The sequence below is a fragment of the Cnephaeus nilssonii genome (genome assembly GCF_951640355.1).
Source record: "Cnephaeus nilssonii genome assembly, chromosome: 14".
NCBI lineage: Eukaryota > Metazoa > Chordata > Mammalia > Chiroptera > Vespertilionidae > Cnephaeus > Cnephaeus nilssonii.
The window spans coordinates 73,116,645-73,139,867 of record NC_137085.1 but is presented as its reverse complement, the minus strand read 5'-3'; the positions used below and the strand labels follow the sequence as shown (position 1 = coordinate 73,139,867).

At 41.9% G+C, this 23,223-nt stretch overlaps 1 protein-coding gene across 6 annotated transcripts in view; it reads left to right on the top strand.

Annotated features, from left to right (window-relative positions):
• The window catches only part of FANCC (FA complementation group C), a 272,848-nt gene that overhangs the window by 147,347 nt on the left and 102,278 nt on the right, over positions 1 to 23,223 (top strand). The gene's annotated exons all lie outside the window — the stretch shown is intronic.

The following is a 23,223-nucleotide window of genomic DNA, read 5'->3' as shown; positions in this document are numbered from 1 at the left end:
TTTTACCATTCTAATTTTTTTTACCATTTTATTTTTTACCATTTTTAAAAATATATTTTTATTGATTTCAGAAAGGAAGGGAGAGGAAGAGAGAGATAGAAACATCAATGATTAGAGAGGATCATTGATTGGCTGCCTCCTGCACACCCCCTACTGGGGGTTGAGCCCGCAACCCAGGCATGTGCCGTTAACTGGAATCGAACGGGGACCCTTCACTCCACAGGCCAATGCTCCATCCACTGAGCAAAACCAGCTAGGGCAATATACCATATTTTTAACCATGTATATCATCATGCAATTTAAAGATTCATAACTATTATCTGTCATTTAGCATTAGCAATATTCTTTCTCTTTTCTTAAAATTTCCATTTATTGTTGCCTTTAAAAAATTGACTACATATTGATTTAGCCATAAACAATATATACATTAATTTTTCATGTTTGATTTTGTGTAAATATTACGGCATGTATTTTTCAGCTACCTGTTTGTTTTGCTCGATGTTTTTCTGAGATTTATCTATGTTGGTACGCTATAGCTGTAGTGCATTCATTTTTACCACTGTGCAGAATTTTTTTTATTTCTAGGTTTTTGCAGTTACACACAGTATGATGGCTCTGAATATCTCTGTACATGTCTCCTGGTTTCATGTGCTACAATTTCTCTCAGGATATGTCTAGAAACGGAAATTTCAGGTTGCAGTCTTCAGCTGGCTGCCAGCGGGAACCCGCCAGAGTGGAAGGCAGTTGTTGCAGTGGGCCAGCCAAGGCATTGAGGGGCTTGAACTGGAAAGGTTGCCAGGTGATGGAGGGAAGCAGATGTGTTTCAGATTTTGTTGTAAGTATCTCATAAAAAGGGGTTGGCAGAGTGAAGAAGAGGGACCATCAGGATCACTCCCAGGATTTTAAAAGGAAGTGCCATTTACTGAAATGGGGACTGCTCCCTAAAGATAAGATATTTTGTCTTAACTCATACATGGGTATTTCCTTTTTTAAAAAGCCCCAGTTTTACTATTGTATTAGTTCTGTAAAATGCACTATTCTCTTTTCAGTATGCTGCTTTAGATCTGCTCTAAACATAAGTAAGAGCTAAATGTTTTGCAATTATATGTAATGACAATGAGTAAGAGCTCAGGAGGCTCCCTTAGGAATGTTCTGAGATTTGGATTTTATATTTTTTTCATTGTGTCCAGTTCTGAGCTGTGTTGGTGGAGGTTGTTAGCTAAGTTTCAAGTAGGTAAGGTATGATCTTGTTAAGATATTTTCTCCATATTAAAGTAATTTAAATATAGTAGTCTTTGGAAGGAATAGATCATAATTTATATGCCAAAGGCCTTGGCAAATGCTGCGAAGTCTGAAACTCTGAATTGAATCTTGGCCCTGCCACTGATGAGCCATGTATTAGTTTCCTATTGCTTTTAAGCAAATTACCACAGATTTAGTGGCTTAAACAATATGGCATTTTTATCCTGCCATTCTGGAAATCAGAAGTCTAAATGGATCTCACTGGGCTGCACTCAGGTGTCGGCATAGCCGCTCGTCTGGATGATCTAGGGGTGTTTCCTCGCATCTTTCAGGTTCTAGAGGCCGCCCCACGTTCCTCCATTTTCAGAGCCAACAAGTCATCTGAGACGGCTATCTCTCTTGTTAACCCTTTTTGCTCATATTTCACTCACCTGGGCAACTTAGGCAGCTTTCTTATCTATGAAACAGTAATAATAATAACAACACCCATCTCTATAGGTCAACAGTGTTTTAGGAGGACTTTTAAAAATAAAAATGTTGTAAATGTTGCAGGTGTTAATTTTGTTGTAATTTACCGTAAAGTCAGTATATGATACAGGAGGACACTTAAAGGCTCATAATCCACTTCGGTCTTTTATCTGTGTGCCCATAAATAAGGCACCTTAAAATTCAGGAGATGTGTATGAATTTTAGCACATCCTATCTAATAAAAGAGTAATATGCAAATTGACCATCATTCCAACACACAAGATGGCCACCCCCATGGGGTCAAAGATGGCTGCCCCCATGTGCACACAAGATGGCCGCCACAAGATGGCCGTCAGGGGAGGGCAGTTGGGGGGCGACCAGGCTGGCAGGGGAGAGACGTTGGGGGGGGACCAGGCCTGCAGGGGAGGCATTTGGGGGGACCAGGTCTGCAGGGGAGGGCAGTTGGGGGGAACCAGGCCTGCAGGGGAGAGCAGTTGGTAATAACCAGGCCAGCAGGGGAGGGCAGTTAGGGGCAACCAGACTGGCAAGGGAGGGCAGTTAGGGGTGACCAGGCCAGTAGAGGAGAGTAGTTGGGGGTGACCAGGCCTGCAGGGGAGGGCAGTTGTGGGGGACCAGGCCTGCAGGGGAGGGCAGTTGTGTGCCATCGGGCTGGCAGGGGAGCAGTTAGGCGTCGATCAGGCTGGTAGGGTAGTAGTTAGGGGGTGATCAGGCTGGCAGGCAGAAGCGGTTAGGGGCAATCAGGCAGGCAGGCAGGCATGCGGTTGGGAGGCAGCAGTCCTGGATTGTGAGAGGGATGTCCGACTGCCCTTTTAGGCCCGATCCCACCAGGATCAGGCCTAAACAGGCAGTCAGACATCCCTCGAGGGGTTCCAGATTGGAGAGGGTGCAGGCTGGGCTGAGGGACACCCCCTCCCCCATGCACGAATTTCGTGCACCGGCCCTCTAGTTTTGATAATGTGTATAAATGAGATATTTAAAGTATGTGTTACACAGGTTCTAATCCCTATTTAATGTTTTCAGCTAGCTACTGGGGACAGTAACTTTATAGACCCAAGACCTGTGGCTCTATTGAAAACTCCTTAAACTTGAAATTGTATTAAATTTATTAAAAAGAAAGAAAGAAAGAAAGAAAATGCCCTCCCAATAAGATGGTGGCAGTATAATAAGGCGTATATTGAGTGACTTGTCTCTTTAAATTTAATACTTTCCTGTTCCTTGCCCCCTCCCTGAAAAGTTTATTAGAGATGGAGATAAATATTGTAGTCAGAGACATTGTGTCATACTCTTAAACACAGTCCAATAATCTGTATGAGCAAAATTGAAAAATAACAACAGAAAAGGAACTCGCACACCGGAGGCCTTAACCCAAATGCATAATGTTATAACCTAAAATGTATACATTTACTCTTTTGTTTTCCCATTCCTTGGAAAAGTAAATTTGTTAAATTAAGCCTCTAGACACAAACTGCTTCATGGCTGTAAGGTCAATTCGTGACTCACACAGCCGTGTGTCATTTCTCATCCTTGTAGCACTTGCCATAGGTAAAGTGCCTACTGAGGTATGTAGGGTGGGGAGGTTGGAACGCTGACGGAGGTGGACACACAGAGACACGTGGGGTTGTCCCTGCTCCCCGCGGCCCACGGTTTCCATAGCACACACACCTCCAGGAGGAACGGGAAATGCTGTCTCCTGGAGGCCACCTCAGTTCCAAGCTGGTTTTCTCAGGCTCACTCTTGTGGTTTTGGGGGTTTTATGGCTGTTTGAGGTATGTTTGGGAAAGAAGGATCCTCATTCCTTGCTTAACCTATGCAAATAATCTTCAGGGACTTTGATCAGTGGGAAGAGGGGACAAGACTGTCATCTGTCCTCCAGATGAAAGGCTCTTCTTGGCAGGAGCCGTGCAGAGACGGATCATGATTTTTTGGATGTTTTGATTTTATGCTTCTAGAAAGGATCTTCTAAAAAATTTGTATGGTTGTTTATTTTCTTTTATTCTTTTTGGTTTGTTTCCTTTTTAGTGATAGAAGCCATGGCCAGCTGTCTGTGTAAACTCACTCACACACCCTCCCAAGGCAGAGGCTCTGAGGTAGACGGGTTTAGGTGGCGGTTTGGAGGTCTTCCTTACCCGCCTTTGGGCCAAACCCACCTCCCAATTTCTGGTTGAACTGACTTGTCCTTGAAAAAAAAAGACTTAAAAAATGTTATATTACCTTGGCTCCTACAGAGAAGACCTGCTGTGCTGCAGGGATAGCTTCCGCAGTGGGGTCAGGGGAGTTTTTGAGCCAGGACTCGGTCACACTCCCATTCATTTAATTCACATCTTTTTCGGAATGCCTGTTCTGGTTGTCCAGACTGACATTTACGCACCAACTAGAATAATGCTTCTTGAAATCTATGTGTTTTAAATCACATTACTGTTGTGAAAAAAATTAGAATGGAAAGCAAACTTGATAGAAAACAAAGTTTGGGGGTAAAAAGACCTGCAGAATTTTACAACTGCTATATTCCTTAGTATCCTCCTGTGTATTTAATCAGTGGACGGATATAAGGGTGAATTTTTCCTTGGTATATGTTTAATCTACATCCTAGCAACTTATTAAGGGGTTTAACTTGGACTGTATCTCTTTTTTAAGAGGACTAAAAGGGAATTTGGAGTGGCATATTTTGTTTCATTGTAGCGTTAAATGTATGGTAAGTTAAGCTATTTTTGTGAACGTTGAATGTGTAATATTAAAAGCGTTCTGTTTTCAAGCCATTTGTGCACATTGGAAATAACTTGCTATTCATGTTCAGTGGTTTTCTTGTTAGACAATGTAGGGGACTTGCCACAACACATGCAACAGATTATAAAAAGACTGCAAATTTAATAATTACAGCATGGCGCAGACCACGCTGGCAGATACTGGAGCACAGCACTCCCTTTAATCATGGCGCTTCCCATAGTGTGGGTGGTCACGGTCCGCAGAAGGTTCAGGCAGGCCAGGCCAGTCCCCTGCGAGAGGGATTGTGAAGTAGAGCAATTAAGCAACATTCCACAGGCTTTTCAGGATTTTCATTTTATGAACATATAGCATTGCTTTTAGGTTGCTTTTCACCTTTCTCTCCTCCTTCTCCAGCCTCCTCCTTTAAATTGTCTTTTAGACTGTTATATTTTATCAGATGAAATCTTACTGAATATGTGTTTGCTTTCTTTTTTCATCATTTTTTGCAATAATAAAACATGTTTAGTATTTCAAAAGGCTATTTCAGCACAAAAGATGAAAATGATCAATAGGCTATTGTGATCATCAGAAGTTAGCAACTTCTCATAGTAAGCCTTGGTAAAAATAATTTAATCAATTTATTTCCTTATTTTCATTTTTTAAAACATTTAACTTCTGCCCCTTAATTAGTTCCTTTAATGTTTGATTGAATGAAAATTTGAATCATTAGCAAAGTTTTTCTTCCTCATCCAAAAATGTTGTCCTTGCTAGTCCATTTTATTCTTTAATTTCTATTTTCCCTGTTTGTAAGTTGTTAATTGTCTTAGTCTTTAATGTTTACGAGTATTGATAAAAGGAACAAGTTATGGAAATGTGAAGTCACTGGGTTTTGTCCATTCAATTCATGAAAATTATGGAGTTTATTAAAACTCGTGGTCAATTTCTCTAGAGAGGTTATTTTAAATGATAAATGTGTACAGATGGTAGTATCTTATCTCAGGCTTTAACATTTTCTCCCTGAAAGAGTGATTTTTAAAAGGAAGACTTGGAAAAAATATAGAAATGTTAATAAAAGAGCAGTTAATTTTATAAATGTGTACCCTTAACCCCTTTGATTTCCTTGAGGGGCTACTGTCTTATTGCTTACAAGTATAGACAGGCTCTTTCTAATCTTCGCATATAAAATTAGCAACAGGTTGTTCCTTGTCTTCATATGTAAAATTATAGACAAACTGTTCCTAGTCATCATTTTTTATAAAACATGAATTTTATTTGATATTTTATATTAGCATACATAATTAATATAAGGAGGTATGTAAAAAAATTGTCTGCATACTTGTATATCAGAAGACATAATCCCTAAAATAGTCATATTTTACTGTACTGTTTTCCCATAAGCTGATAAAAAATGAATTGTCTACAATTACAATTTATAATGACATTTTCAAAACCAACTTAAAAAGAAGTATAGTAGTTATACATTTTAGAAGGAATAACTTCCTTTTGAAATCATACCTGTAAAAAATCTAGTGCTATACGTAGATTTTTGGAGAATTTTATGTTGTTCATGAAAACATTTAAAAAACACTTTAGTCATTTTCATTTATGATAAAGCTAATCTAATTCGCTGTTCTGATGCTGCTTGCCAAGCTTTAGATCACAAAGGCTTAATTTAAGAAAAAATTGTTGGCTAATCCCCTTTGGTATTTTGAAGCTATTTTGGGCACCCTTTGTTCTATGGTACATTATAGTCTGTTTATGGGGAGCCATCGGGTGTTTGATGTGGGACCCTCTGGCAGAGGGGATTGGAACTTGAGAATCTGGGTGCAACTGGGACAAGTTAAGGATGCTGACTTTAACTTTCTTTTGGAATTGTCTTTCATCTATAAATTGAAGGATTACATTTAATTTAAAATGAAGCAGGGGTGAGGCAGGTTGGTTTTGGTTTTAGAAATTACCATTTGGAGTTTAGTAACCATATTAAAAGCAGGGATATTGACATTTTAAATTTTTATATTATTGGTTAACATGCTTATGACATGAGCTTCCTGATGGGTTTCATAATTTGCCTCAAGACACCAGGGTAAACCCTTCACAGAAAATGTGCCTTAGAGTCCTTAATGCCTCATTTCAGGCTCATTTTGTGGTCCCCACAGAATGGGCTACATGAGGTTCAGCAGGTTTTATTGACAGACATGCTTTCAAAACATTCCCCCAGTTCCCAATATCTAATTAAGCTGATAATATCCTCATGACAGGGATTCATGGGTTTATACAGATGTAGCCCCTTAAACTCCTTTCATAAAAAAATACCTAGCAATATGAGAGACCTGAGTATTATGAAGACTAGAATAGAAAACTGTGTTCTGTATATAATTTTTTGTGGGTTCTTGAATGAAATCAAAGCACAAATGTATTTCATGGATTTAGACTACTATTCTTGAAATCAATTTCCTGCCAAAACCAGTTTGGCTCAGTGGGTAGAGCGTCAGCCTGCGGACTGAAAGGTCCCAGGTTCGATTCCGGTCAAGGGCATGTACCTTGGTTGCGGGCACATCCCCACTGTGGGGTGTGCAGGAGGCAGCTGATTGGTGATTCTCTCTCATCGATGTTTCTGACTCTCTATCCCTCTCCCTTCCTCTCTGTAAAAAATCAATAAAATATATTATAAAAAAAAAAGAAATCAATTTCCTTTCCCAGCCTTTGATCTATAAAGTACACATTAGCATATATCAACATGGTGTTTATATGCTCCTGGTGATATCTACAGTCCTCTACCCCCCTTACTCTATCCTAAGCATAAATATTCGTCACTGTGTTTTGTGTTATTAATTAGCAGCTCTCAAAGTATGATACAAGGATCCTGGTCTCTACGACCATTTCAGGATATCTGCAGTGTCCTTCCTTTTCTAACTATCTTAGTGATACTGGATTTTCTTCATAAGTTGAACCAAAGCAACATATCACAACAGAATGACTGCAGCAGCAGATATGAGAACACAGCTCTCTTCTATTAAGCCAGACATTAAAGAGGTTAAAAAAAGAAAGAAAGAAATGTAAAATCATGCCACTCTATTCAAAATGTTTTGTTTTGGAAAATATACTTTTTTCTCATAAGTAATATTTCTGTTAACATGTAAAGGGCTTAATATTATCTCTAATGAATCTATACTAATAAAAGGGTAATATGTTAATTAGACCAGATAGACCAGATGTCTTCTGGACGTCCTTCTGGACAAAGCCATGGTAGCGGGGGCCAAGGCAGAGGCGGTTAGGGGCAATCAGGCCGGCAGGGGAGAGGAGTTAGGGGCAATCAGGCCAGCAGGGAGAGCAGTTAGGGGTGATCAGGCCAGCAGGGGAGCAGTTAGGAGCATCAGGCAGGCAGGCAGGCAGAGGGGTTAGGGGCAATCAGGTAGGCAGGCAGGTGAGTGGTTAGGAGCCAACGGTCCCGGATTGCGAGAGGGATGTTCGGCAGTCGGACATCCCCCAAGGGGTCCCAGATTGGAGAGGATACAGGCTGGGCTGAGGAACTTCCCCTCCCACTCCCCCACTCCTGTGCACAAATTTTGTGTACCTGGCCTCTAGTTAATAGATAATACTGTAAAAATTTCTGATTTTTACAAACTTTCTAATATTATAAAAATATTATTGTATAAATATCAATATATAAAACCCAATTAAACAAAATCTCCCTGGAGTCCTATGACTAGAAAATTTAAGAACTGGTATTGTAAATATTGGGACTATTGCTGTAGTCTTCAAATCAGTCTTCTGTTGTCTTCTCTGAGAGTCTTATCCAAGTGAGCCACTAAAATACACAAAATTAGCCACAGGCATGAGGTTTTAATTACTAGTTGTACCAGTTAATAATGCGGATTTTTTTCAAAAGATGGCGTTACACATATGTTGGTATATATGCGATTTGATATGTATGCTATTTTGTTGTATTGACAGCAAGTTTCAAAACTTCATATGTCAAATTTTCTGAAGGCGTTAACATCATAGATATTTTTACACTTAAAAATATCGAATTTTGTGCCAAAAAAAAGAGCATTTGCGGGAAGTTATAACTCATTGCTTTATTTTGAAGAAAAGTGCTGCTGAATACTTCGGAAAGCTTATGGTGAACATGGTCCATCTCAAGATACTTGTGAACGCTGGTTTAATCGTTTTAAAAGTGATGATTTCGATGTGAAAGACAACGTCCAGATCAACCGAAAAAGTTTGAAGACCAACAATTACAAGCATTATTGGATGAAGATGCGTGTCAAACTCAAAAACAACTTGCAGAAAGATTAAATGTTGCTCAGCAAACAATTTCCGATCATTTACAAGCAATGGGAAAGATTTTAAAGGAAGGAAAATGGGTGCCACATCAACTGAATGAAAGACAAATGGAAAACCGAAAAGTCATCAGTGAAATGTTGCTTCAATGGCACGAAAAGTCTTTTTTGCATTGAATTGTGACTGGCGATGAAAAGTGGATTTATTTTGAGAATCCTAAATGCACAAAATCATGGTTGATCCGGGTCAACCATCAACATTGACTGCAAGGCCAGATTGCTTCAGAAAGAAGACAATGCTCTGCGTTTGGTGGGATCAGGAAGGTGTGGTGTATTATGAGCTTCTAAAACCAGGTGAAACTGTTAATACTGATCGATACCGCCAACAAATAATCAATTTGAACCGTGCTTTGATCGTGAAATGACCAAAATGTGCCAGAAGACATGGCAAAGTAATTTTGCTTCATGATGATGCACCATCACACACTTCAAAACCAGCTAAAGACACATTAAAAGATCTTGCCTGGGAAGTATTAACCCACCCGCTGTATTCACCAGACCTTGCTCCTTCAGATCACCACTTGTTCCGATCGATGGCACATGCACTTTCTGAGCAGCAGTTGAAAACGTACGAAGAAGTGGAAAATTGGGTCTCTGAATAGTTTGCCTCAAAACAAGAGAAGTTCTATTGGGACGGTATTCACAAATTACCTGAAAGATGGGGAAATGTATAGCTAGCGATGGACATTACTTTGAATAAAGCACTTTTGATGTTTCTCTTGAAATTATCATGTTTTCTTTGATTACAAAATCCGCCATTATTAACTGGTACACCTAGTAACTATCTCTTTAAATTTTCAGGATATTTTTATGATGTGGCTTTATAAATGAAGTGTCTATCAAGCAAAGCTGCAGTGTCCTCTTATAAACATAAGAAGGATTTATTTAACTGATATTTCTGTGTAGTTTGACCTAATCTAAATGCATTTGCATTGTAATATATGGTTTTTAACAAACATGGTAGGTTGCCATCTTTTATATGAGTCCATGGCAGTAATAGAATCTATGACAGCTGAAATAAGCATAGAATACTTGTTCTTATGTGTATTTGTGATGTTTCTAATCACATTTGCCTCCGTTACCTAATATTTTCTTATTTTTCAACAGATTTTTAGTTTGGGGATGAAGTAGAAAAAATAAAATAACCTGACAAAATAACTATTATTTTTGCCTTTATTCTTACTTTAAGTCTTCTCTTTTTAGTTTATCTTGCTTTGTAACTAATCCTTTAGAATGTGGTTCCTTCTGATTTGGAAGGGGTTAACTGCCCTATCCTAAGCAAACTTCTGTATTGGTAAAGGAGTCAGGTAAAATCTTAACTTTGTTTTTTGCTTCTATTTATAATTACTGTCTTAAATCTTTAGAACAAGTGATTGATGGCTTATCTTTTAAATATCTCCAGAAGCAACAAGTATCCATTGGCAACTCTGGCAGGGTTGGTTCACTGATCTGCTTGTGCCTGGTGCTGGGAGAACTGACTTTCTTAGATGGGCCGGTCTCTGTTCTCTCATTAACACCCTGTCCTCTCGGCTAGGACATCACCTCCTCTGCTGGGGGAGTTTCCATTTCTGCACACAGCCAGCAGCACCCCTGCAGTCTTCCATTTAGTCTCCAGTTACGTGGGTGGGAGGAAGTATTCCTCCTTCTCTGAGCTTAATACAGCAATTTTACATATTTGGCATTGTAGGTGATTTGCATGAGAATGAACTTCTTTGGTTGGTTATTGAGTTCTGCCAAATACCTAATTGATTTTTTCCGTTTTCTTCCAAGATTATAGTAGTCAATAAACATCTGCCTTCTATATTGCATGGTGACAGCTGTAAATGCTTCTTTAAGTGAGCAAAATGTAGGTGTATATCTTATTATAGAAAGTAATACAAAATCGCTAATCTGAGGTTTGAAGTCTATTAAGGGACTCGGTTTCTGGAAATCTTCTTAAACTTGGAAACCTTTTAAGCCTGCTACTACCTGTCACTTAAAAATAGGCAAATAAAACCATCTAAGTAGGTAGCCTCTGTGTCTTGGCTAGTATTGGAGTGTGGTGTTTCTTACACATAAAGGAACACATTTAAGTCACTAGGTGCTAATCCAGCAGATTTCAGTGTGGATTAGTTAAGAACTATTGTAGTTCTTGTTATGTGGTTGCATACACTTTGCTGTTGTTTTTTCATATTTAGTTTATGCAGACTCTGTCTCTGTTTCTTCATCCTTTTTTCACTGAAAGAAAGAACTAGCAATTTTGTTAGTGGATTGCTTTGAAGAAAATGCAGAGGGAAGGAGAGAAGGGACCTGTGATGACTTTTCCTAAATGTGGATAAGCACAGGCTCCAGGGCTTGCCAGCCCTTCAATTCTTTGGTGTTTGTTTGTGTGTGTTTTTTTAATTCCTTTTTTTTTTTTTTTAACATTTCTAGAGGTTTTGTTAGTGACTTTCAAATGGAACTTCAAGCCAGGGAACAATTCCATTAAAAAGTTCTGTGGTCTTAGCCACAGTAGCAGCACAGGTGATTTTTCCTTTACTAGTTTCACAGAGGTTAACTGAGCTGGACTTGATGAGAGACCAGCAGGATAAGGGAATATGTGTGTGTTAGATGTAGGCTTTTCCCCTCTTGATTGTGTAAAAAGAATGCTTTAGTAGAATTAACATTTACCTATTGCTTTAAAATGAAGCAAATCAAATGATTCTAAAATGTTTAATACTTCATTATTAAAAGCTTTCAAAAATGATCTCTTTTTTTGTTAATTATGTCTTATATTGCATAGTAACAGATTGCACTGTGTGGGTTTGCTCTCTGGTTGGGAGATGGACTACAGGGTACAGCTCAGTGTAATCTTAGTTGGCTGGTTCTAGAGAGCACATTTTGATTGTCTGAAGCTAAAAAAACACGTGACTATGTTCAAGATCGAGACAGGTTTATTCTTAGTTCAATAAATACCTTGAAGGTAAAATAAGTACCTTTTAATTTTTAGATTGCTATATTTTTAAGAAAAAAAGTGATTTGCTATTTATATGTGATTGGCTTATTATACCTACAAGTTACTGAGGAATAGTAAATTTCTAATGAAAATAACAATTATATTAATATTTTAGATTTTGATATTGTTTGTTAGGTTTTAAAGCAAATTCATGTATTATCTCAATTAATTCTTACAATAATCTTGTGATACCTTAGGGCAGGTATAATTACTTCCATGCCATGCAGGAGATGTGACGTAAGGAATTTGCCTGAAGTTCCTCATTAGGCAGTGCAGCTTCTCCACTAAATACCTCACTCCTCTTCTATGAAAGTGAGACAGCACTCTGGCTTCCAGTCAGACCTCCTTTCTGTTTACACAATGATGCATAGGCGAACAGCGGCAGTAATATTGTGTATACTGTACATGTGTTGACTGCTTACAAAGTGTCACACAGTTTGAGATAAAGTCCTGTCTCATTTAATCTCTTCAACAACCTCACTATTTTGTAGATGAAACAACTAAGGTACAGAGAGATTAAGTAGCTTTCCTAGGGCTAAGCCAGTAAGTGGTAGGCATCAATATGAACCACAGCATTTTTGCTCTAAGATTCAGGATTCTTAACTCTCAATAATGGTTCATCTGCACCGATTTCAAACACCAAATATTCACCGCTCTTTCTAATAGCATCTACTTGCATTTGTCTCTTATCTTGAAGATTTGACAATGAAACTTTAGAATGAGAGATTTTATTGTCTAGATTTACACAAAATGAAGAGAAAACATTTAAAAATACCTATTATTATGAGTAGCTATACTCCATGTAGCAGATAGATAGTTGCCAGCTTGTATAAATCATCCTATATAATAAAGAGGTAATATGCAAATTGACCCTCATGCCCTCACATAAGATGGCCGCCCCCATGTGGTCAAAGATGGCTGCCACAAGATGGCCGGCAAGGGAGGTCAGTTAGGGGCAACCAGGCCTGCAGGGGAGGGAGGGCAGTTGGGGGCGACCAGGACAGCAGGGGAGGGCAGTTGGGAGCGACCAGGGCAGCAGGGAAGGGCAGTTGAGGGGGACCTGGCCTTCAGGGGAGGGCAGTTGGGGAGGACCAAGCCTGCAGGGGAGGGCAGTTGGGGGGCGACCAGGCCTGCAGGGGAGGGCAGTTAGGGGTGATCAGGCCAGCAGGGAAGGGCAGTTGGGGGTGACCTGGCTGGCAGGGGAGAGCAGTTGGGGGATACCGGGCCAGCAGGGGAGGGCAGTTGGGGACAATCGGGCTGGCGGGGGAGCGGTTAGGTGTTGATCAGGCTGGTAAGGGAGTGGTTAGGGGGGGTGATCAGGCTGGCAGGCAGGCGAGTGGTTAGAAGCAGTCCTGAATTGTGAGAGGGATGTCTGACTGCCTGTTTAGGCCCAATCCCTGTGAGTTTGGACCTAAACCGGCAGTAAGACATCCCCTGAGGGGTCCCAGATTGGAGAGGGTGCAGGTTGGGCTGAGGGACATCCCCCCTCCATGCACGAATTTCATGCACCGGACCTCTAGTCCTAAAATAAGACAAATGTTTGCTAAGAAAGAAGGCTCATATGAGCTATGAAAACTTCTACCTAGTAGATGTTCTCACTCATGTATAAAGGGTTCTTATAAAACTTTGAGGGGGAAGTGAAATATGGAAGAGTCTCAACTAAATAAGAGTCATTGTACATGAGTTAATGCGTACCTCCCAGAACCCTGGGAAGATGTCATTGCTGCACATGCTCACTCTTGGCGTGGAAACAGGGGCCTCTGTGCTATTTCTTTCTCTGTTCTTCCATCTCTTCACTCACCAAACAGAATGCCTGTGCTGTACTGAACATGCAGTGGGTGCTTGAACTGACCCAGGCCCTGCCCTATGGAGCATATTGTCCAGGGAGCAGACTGCCATCAGTCAGTGCTCACGCAGACCAAGGGACCGTGCCTGGGAGAAGGCTGGCCCTGGAGGATCATGGCAAGTAAACGACAAGTGGTCTTTGCTGTAGCTGACATCTGAAGAGGGGTTGGGTTTAGTAGGTGAGGACCAGAGGGAAGGGGATATAGGAAGTGGGGAACATGGCAAATATGAGGGGCTGAAGGAGACTGTGAAGGATGTGAGGTTCAAGGTGGGGCTGCAGAGGCTGATTCTGGGGCGGCTTGCGTGTATCTGAGCACCAGGAGGGCATGGAAGGGATTTAAGTAGGCGAAGGGCTTTGAAAGTGGCCTGAGTACAGTGTGTGAAACACATGGTTTTAAAGGCAGAGCAGGATTGTCAGCCCTTTCAGACCCAGCACCCAGTTTTTACAATAGATCTTTTATATGCCCCCTTAGCTATCCTGAAGTGAAATTTGTAAGTACTCTCCCTAAAAAAGAAAAAAATCAGTGTATAGCCTTTACTATACTACAAAGGAAAATACAAGGAAATAATATTCATAAAATAATACATATTTCAAAATGTAAATGCTTGGACATTACGACCCTATGCAGCTACGCATCAGTTCTCCGAGAATGTAAGCACCACAAATGCAGACTGAGAGAGGAAGGGAATGTGCTGGTGAGGCAAACACCACCGAGCAGCCTTGTCTTCTGGGAGGTGAATTTCCAAAGTGATAGACAGCACCTGATAAAGCTCTGACAGCAACATCTCCCCCAGTAGACATGGTAATTAACATTTTTGGGAAAGTCAGGATATGTCAAAACATGCAAAACAGATTTAGGCTCTGAGAACACGTTTCATATGCATGAGGGTACAGTGGGACGCCTGAAAATTGTGTGTGACAGTTCATCTTCATAAGGTATATTTAGTCATCCTTAACCATTAGAGTCATACACAGAAAGTGGCCCCATTGAGAACTACGTTTATGTTCAATAGCCCTTTTCTGTCAAAATCTATAACTTTTAATGCTAGTCAAGTACAGTAGCGTTCTAGATATTCTATCACCGCTAGCTGGGTCATGAAGCATGTCTCACTCCTGTGAGTGCTGGCAGAGGGTGCCTTTAGCAGATCTTTAGGCCTACTGAGCTATAGCCATTGCCTCTGGTGTGGAACCATGTGTCCATTCTAGGAGTGAGTCTCAACCTCTGATTACATTCTTGATTTAGGTCATCTCCCCTGCTGAGGTTGGCCCCTCCTGTGGGGACTCCTGGCAATTGGCCACTGTTGCCCTCTTGACTACAATTTTTGGGTCCTACAGGTACCTCTGCTGTTTTGTGCCACGTACCAGCAAGGTCCCTTTGGATGGCTCTATCCGTTCAGAGCATGCCCAGCTTTGAGACATCGTTCCTTGGCCTTCTGCCTAGTAACTTCTGTATGTTGACTCGGGGTCATCATCGCAGCACCACCGACAGCAGCAGCAGCAGCAAAAAGTTCTCCTGGCCCTGACAGCACTGGTTTTCCTCACAAACCAGCCCAGCGTTTTCAGTACCAATAAGCCATGCTTCCTGCAGAGACTGTGGGGTGTGTGCAAAAATAATCATGATTAAAGGCCTATGCCGTTAGCATTGTGCTTCACACAGAGAAAGCTGTCAGTACATGTTAACTATGATTACTGCATAGTCCCACCCCCCTTTTTAAAAAAAATTATATGAGGCTTTTTAACTGGAGGACCTTGAACCCTGAGATTCCTAGGTGGGTTTCAGGGAGTCAGCAAATTCAATGAACTTGTATTAAAATGTTGTAAGTTTGTATAGTGGGAGAGGGTTTACAACATTCATCAAATACTCGGAATAAATTAGAGGGACTTCTGTTTCTAGCAACTGCAAACCTTAAAATCAGATGAACCCTTCTGAGGATGAGAAAACATGGACCATGTATTAAAAGCATGCCTGAAGGCATGAAAAAGCTCAGAAAATAGTAAAAACCTTGCAGTCAGGATCCAAGTAAGGACAGAGGCCCAGAGAGGTGAACCCATTGTTGGGGGCAACCTTGCGTGCTTTTGATAGCACAGCAGGACTAGGAGGATAGGAATTAGTCCATGTCCTGCCAACTGCGGGAGTCCTGTGAACCCTTTGCTTTAGGTTGAGACCCTCAAAGGATTTACCTTAAGAGTAAGTGTGGCCCTAGCCGGTTTGGCTCAGTGGATAGAGCGTCGGCCCGCGGACTGCAGGTTCCTAGGTTTGATTCCCGTCAAGGGCGTGTACCTCAATTGCAGGTTCCCTGGCCCTGGTCGGGGTGTGTGCATGAGTCAACTAATCAATGTGTCTCTCTCACATCACTATTTCTCTCTGTCTCTCCCTCTCCCTTCCACTCACTAAAAATCAATGGGAAAATATTCTTAAGTGAGGATTAACACACACACACACACACACACACACACACAAGTGTGAACTGGAGTAAACAGGCCCTCCCAAGGAGTGCAGCTTAGCTTTGGATGATGTCAGTCACTTAAATTGGATGAAGGTGACCCTGGATAACTAGTGCTTTAGGTCTGGCAGAGCCTCTCTGGAGGAAGCTAATGTCATCTTAGTGCCTCAGATTATTTCTGGCAGTGGTTTTTCAGATATAGCATTTGGCACAAAATAAAAGAACTAGGCACCAAAAGAACCAAGATGGTAAAATGGGATCAGTAGAAATGACAGACAACAAAACTGATACTAAAGGGCCCCAGATACTAGCATTGTAAGACTCAGACTTTAAAATAACTATACTGACTCAGTCCTTGTAATCTATCATATTAACGAGCAAGAAGAAGAAAAATCATGTTATCATATTAGTTGGTATAGCAGAAAGTACTTGATAAAATCCAACACCGTTCATGTCAGAAGTATCTCACTGAGTTACAAATAGAGGGGAATTACCTTATTTGATAAGAAGTATCTACCAGCCCTGACCAGTTTGGCTCAGTGGATGGAGCGTCGGCCTGCGGACTGAAGGGTCCCAGGTTCGATTCCCATCAAGGGCATGTAACTTGGTTGCGGGCACATCCCCAGTGGGGGGTGTACAGGAGGCAGCTGATCGATGTTTCTCTCTCATCGATGGTTCTAACCTTCTATCCCTCTCCCTTCCTCTCTGTAAAAAAATCAATAAAATATATTTAAGAAAAAAAAAAAGAAGTATCTACCAGACACCTACAGTTAATGACATCATACTTAAATTAATACTTACATTCTTTCTACCATCAGAAACAATTGGTAGGCAAGAAAAAGAAATAAAGAGCCCACATACTGGAAAGGAAAAATAGAACTGTCCCTATTTGTAGATGATATAATTATCCAGTAGAAAATCCCAAGGAATCTACCAAACAAAACAAGTAAGGTGAAAACAGCTCTTAGAACTGTTAAATGAGTTCATCAGTCACCAGATATAAGATCAGCAAACAAAAATTAACTACATTTCCATACCCTAACAATGGATCTGTGGAAATTGAAGTTGAAAACAGTATCACAGTCAATCGTAAGAGAATGAAATTTTTAGGTATATACTTAACAGATCTATATGCTAAAAATTAAAAAATACTGATAAATAAATAAATAAAGACCTAAATTAGTGGAGAGACATGTAGTGTTCATGCATTGAAAAACCCAACATAGTAAAGATGTCAGTTTTCCTCAGATTGGTCTGTAAGTTTAAAACATTTTCTATCAAAACCCCAGCAAGGTTATTGGTAGACATAGACTTATTCTAAAATTTGTAAGGAAAGGCACAAGTCCTAGAACAGTTATATCCATCTTGACAAAAAAGAATAATGTGGGAGGACTTGCCCGGTTGGCGTGGCTCAGTGGTTGAGCATTGACCTATGAACCAGGAGGTCATGATTCGATTCCTGGTCAGGGCACATGCTTGGGTTGCGGGCTCGATCCCCAGTAGGGGTTATGAAGGAGGCAGCCGAACAATGATTCTCTCTCATCATTGATGTGTTATCTCTTTGCCTTCCTTGCTAAAATCAATAAAAATATATTTTAAAAACATGAAGTGCGAGGAATCACTTTATTTAACATTAAGGCTTACTATAATAGCTACAGTAATTAGAGCAGGTGATATTGGCAGAGGCATAAACACATAAATGAATAAGTGAATGGAACAGAACAGAAACTCCAGAAATAGACCCCCACAATTAGGATCAGCTGATTCTGTATAAAGGTACAGAAGGAATTCAGTGGAGGAATTTTAACAAATGATGTTGGTGTAATTGGACATCACCCTAAATCTTACAGCTTATATAAAATATTAACTCAAAATGGATGAGGTGCTTAAATGTAAAACTGTAAAACTTTTGGGAAAAGATATAGAAAATCTTCAGAACCCAGAGCTAGGCAAGTTCTTAGACTTGATACCAAAGCACAGTGCATAAAAGGAAATATTGGTCACTTAGACCTCATCAAAAGCAAAAACTTTTGCTCTGTAAAGGACAATGTGAAAGGAAGAAAAGACTTGTTACAGATTGGGAGAAAATATTTGCAAACCACAGCGGAGTAGTATCTAGATTATATAAACTCTCAGAATTTAGCAGTAAAAGCATAAATAATCCAGTGGGCAGAAGATATGACCAGAAAGGAGGTGCATATAGCATGTAAGCACATGAAAAGATGTTCAGTCTCATTAGCCACCAGGGAAATGCAAGATATCACTACATACCTATCTGGATGCCTAAAATGCAAATGGAACACGGAATGCTAGCAGGGATGTGGAGGAACAGTGTCAGACATTTCTGGTAGGAATGTGACAGTGCGTATAGTTTTGCATTCAAGGCAACTGCCTTACTTGCATCACTCTAGTACCAGCTTTGACCATGAGACTGACAGACTGGTGACTTCTCACAGAAGTAATGAAAGCTCAGACTGTGAAATGGTATCTTCAAATGCTACAGGGGGGAGGGGACTCTGTCATTCTTTTAAAAATGAGCTATTTAAAGACAAAAAGGGGGGGAATTTATCAACAGCAGACCCACAGTAAAGGAAACGCTAAAGTTCTTCAAGCAAAAGGAAAATGACCCAAATAATCCTCCACCCAAAAAATACAAGAAATCAATCTTGTTTTTGTACTCTGCATGGGCCAATGCGTTTCAACCCTCGTTGTACATCAGAATCACCCATGGAATTGAAAAGAAATAACCGCCACATCCTTCGTCAGTAGGTTTGGTGTGTGGCTTGGTCTGATGATGTTGGTGCCCAGCCTTGGATGAGAAACACTGGGAGGCTGGGCTGGAATAATGCAGTGAGGTTGCAGGGTGGTAACTGCAGAATGAGAAGGAAGTGGGGTCTTGGCTAAAACTGAATGCATGATCTTCCCTTCACCCAGGTCTCTGCCTTTACACTTAGTGTATCTTCCTTACAGCAGCGTTCGTTTAGTCTCTGGCTTAAAGGCCAGTCCACAATTCCGACGACTCCTCTTTTACTCCAGTCAAGCCAAGTTCTATTCATTCCACCTGTGTGGTGTAGCTCCCTGTCATTCTTTCCTTCATGGCCTGCTTAGTAAGTATATTTTGTAAAGCATACATTTCTAGGTCTATTTACTTATGTCTTTGTATATTACATGATTCTAGATATGTTTCAACAGCATTGTTTGAATCCCTCATACTGCTGTTCAGTTCAAGCTAATTTTCTAAAGCCCTTTGATTTTGGAAAACCAACTCTGTTCCCCCCTCCTTCCCTGGAACTAATGAGTGAGCAAGCAAGAGGTTCTGTAAGCAAAGTAAAAATTGCAGACTTTGTTATGATTGGACCTGTGTTTGGAAATTTTGTGAATTGTGTTATGTCAGCATCCTGCTCAGGGAATAGGCTATGTAAACAATGGGTGTTGGGCAGTTCTGTGAATGAGCAGCCTTCCTTCTCGCTCACAGACTTCACCACTGCAGTTCTCCAGATTTCTGCGTGCTTATTTCATAGTTAAAAGGGCTCTAAAAATACCAGGCCAGTTAGGTTTTTATTGTAGACTAGAGACCCAGTGCACGAAATTTGTGCACTCAGGGGGGTTCCCTTAGCCTGGCCTGCGCCCTCTCGCAGTCTGGGAGCCCTTGGTGGATGTCCGACTGACAGCTTAGGCCCACTCCTCCTAAGCCATCAGTTGGACATCCTTAGTGCTGCCGTGGAGGTGGGAGTGCTTCTGGCTGAGCGGCGCTCCTCCTGTTGGAGCGCACTAACCACCAGGGGGCAGCACCTGTGTTGAGCGTCTGCCCCCTGGTGGTCAGTGCATGTCATAGCAACCAGTTGTTCCGCAGTTCTGTCGATTTGCATAGTAGCCTTTTATTATCTAGGATTATTATATAGGATCACTTCATTTAAACTGAATGAGTCATATAAATATTAAAAAGAAAAAAAAAACATTGAAAGCAGGAATTTGAAGGAAAAGCTATAGAAATCTGTCTGCAGTAATTTGTTTTGGTAATTATGTAAATGCACAAAAGAGATGGGAATAACTTAGTTCCATCTTTTTAGTGAGAGCAATTGGCACATTTAATTGATGCTCAAAGGATGTGAGTAATAGCATATCATAATGCACAAATATATGCCACCATGAGAATATTACAGATACCAAGTTTTAAACTAAATTCTGTTTTTGAATTTGATTTTAAATATAATTTATAAGTTCTTGAAATGCTACTTTTTAAAATTATGGAAGGATGTCATACCATAATTCCAAGTATCCAAAGTGAAATGAGAAAAAGGTTAGGATGAATTAGGCTTTAGGGCAGGAGACAAGGTCCCAGGTCACATAGGGGAGGATTATTAGTTCAGGGATGCAAGGCGGACATAAAAATACAAGGAAACAGGAAACCGCAGGAGTACAAATAAGTAGGAAACAAAGAGATATCTACAGAGAAAACAGACCCAAACACTTAATTTGTTTTAGACTGCCAGGTAACATAATTCCAGGGATGTTAGTTGATTGATTATGAAGGTTTAAGGGTATGAACAGGAATAATATGTACAAATAAAAACTGTTTGCCTTTCCCTGGGCAGGATTTCTGCCTCCCAGGAAGTCTGACCTTCATGGGACCGACTGAGAGTGAGAGCTCGGAGCCATGGTTCCTCCTGCTGATGGCCTGACCCCAGAAGCAGAGACAGTGCCAGGTGGTGTGTGGGGGGGTGGGGGTGGGGTGGGGTTGGTTAATATGAAGTCACGATGGGCGGCACAGGCAAGAGCCAAGGGGAATTTTTATGGAGAGGACTGTATGGAAAATGCCAGCTTGCGTGCATCCTGATGCCGTGGCCACAGTGACACACCTGTCTTCCTGGGAAACCTGGGAAACGGGCCGTTGGGAGAGAAAGTGGAGATCACGTCTCTGATTTGGGGAAAATTTTGAATATTTAAGTTTAGTATAAACAATTGTAATATTTGATTCGTAGACAAATAGAAGTATGAATCAGAATGCATCTCTCTCCTCCTAAGGTAGCTTCTGGACATTGGGCCTGTCTCAAAGAAACTGGGCCCGCCCTGGCACCGAGCCCTGGGAATTAAGATTTAGCACCTGCTCTGAGCCAGCTCTCTAGCAGGTGATTTCCATCATGGTTTCTTCCAGTCCTCCTAACCTTGAGGTATTTCTTCATTTTAAAGATCATTTAGAAACTGAAGCTTAGTGACTGGAAGTGATTTTCTCCACTGAGTGACTGGGCGGCTACTTGAACCTGAGGTGACTGACTCCATGTCATGGGATGTTTCCGCTCTGGAAGTGTTCTAACTTAGCGCCTCGAGTGGTCCTACTGCACAGGGTGGTCTAGGCTTGTCTGGACCACTGTGACAGTAGATTTGGGACCAGAGGAAGGATTAGCTCCAGCAAAGGTAGCGAGGTTTCAGAATGACCTGGGCTTCTCTCTGTTCTCTCTCTCCCCCCCCCCCCCCCCCCCCCCCAGTACACAGGAGATAAATATACATAGTGTTTGGATCATAGTATTTGGGCCATGGTCAGGTGCTGAGGTGGTGACCTTCAAACTTCACAGTGCAGGGAGGTGGGTGGTGGTCCTGGTGGAAAAACAGAGCCTAGGTCTCACGCTCAGAGGCTTTGATTCAGCAGACAGTCTGCACAGTAAGAAGAACCCCGATGATTCAGATTTAGGTGTCTCCACATCACACCAGGAGAAACACTGAGGTAGGTGACCCAGTTTTTCAGCATTGCTCCTCCTGGTCTCTCTATACCTGTTATTTGATTATGGTAAACCTAGAGGCGATACCCTCACTGTCAGATAAGCGTATGGGAGACCAGGCATTGGTGATGATTCAGGGAGCAGGCGGTGAACCTCAACCAGGACAGTGAAGAGTGAGAAGGTTAAAGGTACGCAGAGCCCAGGAACAGGGTTACCTGGCTGTCAAATTGTATTCCATCCTTACCCAAACTGAGACTTAAGACATAGCAGCTACTGATGATCAAGGAGGTGCTATGAGCTCCCAGCACACCATACTGGCTACTTCCCATGTATGGGTTTCATTTAATTTTGTAACAAACCTATGAAATCAATTTTATCATCTACACTAGAGACCCGGTGCATGAAATTCGTGCACAGGTAGGGTCCCTAGGCCTGGCCAGCAATCAGGGCTGATCTGTGGGGTGACCGGCAGGATGATCAGGGCCCCCACTCACACCTGCCTTGGCCTGGTGCTGCCCACTCGCCGGCCCCGCCCCCCGCCACTGGTTGCCTTCTGTGGGCGACCAGCGGGGCTATCAGGGCCTCTGCTCGCACCCGCCTTGGCCTGGCGCTGCCCGCTCACCTGCTCCATCATCCCGCCATGGTCCTGTTCTCGTCGGGGCCGGCAGCGCCTCCACTGCCGCCTGCTGCCAGCATTGCATCGCTGATGCCTGCCGTGTTTTGCACCGCCCCCTGGTGGTCAGTGCACGTCTAACTCCCGGTCAGTTGAACTCCCAACCATGGGGACAATTTGCATATTAGCTTTTTATTATATAAGACTAGAGGCCCGGTGCACGAAATTCGTGCACGAAGGGGGGTTGTCCCTCAGCCCAGCCTGTACCCTCTCTAATATGGGACCCCTCAAGGGACATCCGACTGCTCGTTTAGGCCCGATCCCACCGGCATCGGGCCTAAACGGGCAGTCGGACATCCCTCTCACAATCCAGGACTGCTGGCTCCCAACTGCTTGCCTGCCTGCCTTCCTGATTGCCCCTAACCACTTCTGCCTGCCAGCCTGATCACCCCCTAACCACTCTGCTGCCAGCCTGTTTGCCCCCAACTTCCCTCCTCTGCCGGCCTGGTCACCCCTAACTGCCCTGTCCTGCAGGGTTGATCACCTCCAACTGCCCTCCCTTGCAGGCCGGGTGCCTCCCAACTGCCCTTTCCTGCTGGCCATCTTGTGGTGGCCATCTTGTGTCCACATGGGGGCAGGATCTTGACCACACGGGGGCAGCGATATTGTGTGTTGCAGTGATGATCAATCTGCAGATTACTCTTTTATTAGATAGGATTTTATAGAAGAGGGAACTGGGAGGCCTAACACTGTTAAAATTTTACTCCAAGGTCATGTAGCTAGGACTCAAATCACAATCTGTTTAACTTTGAAGTTCCATGACCTTTTTTCTTTCTTTTCCTTTATTTTTTT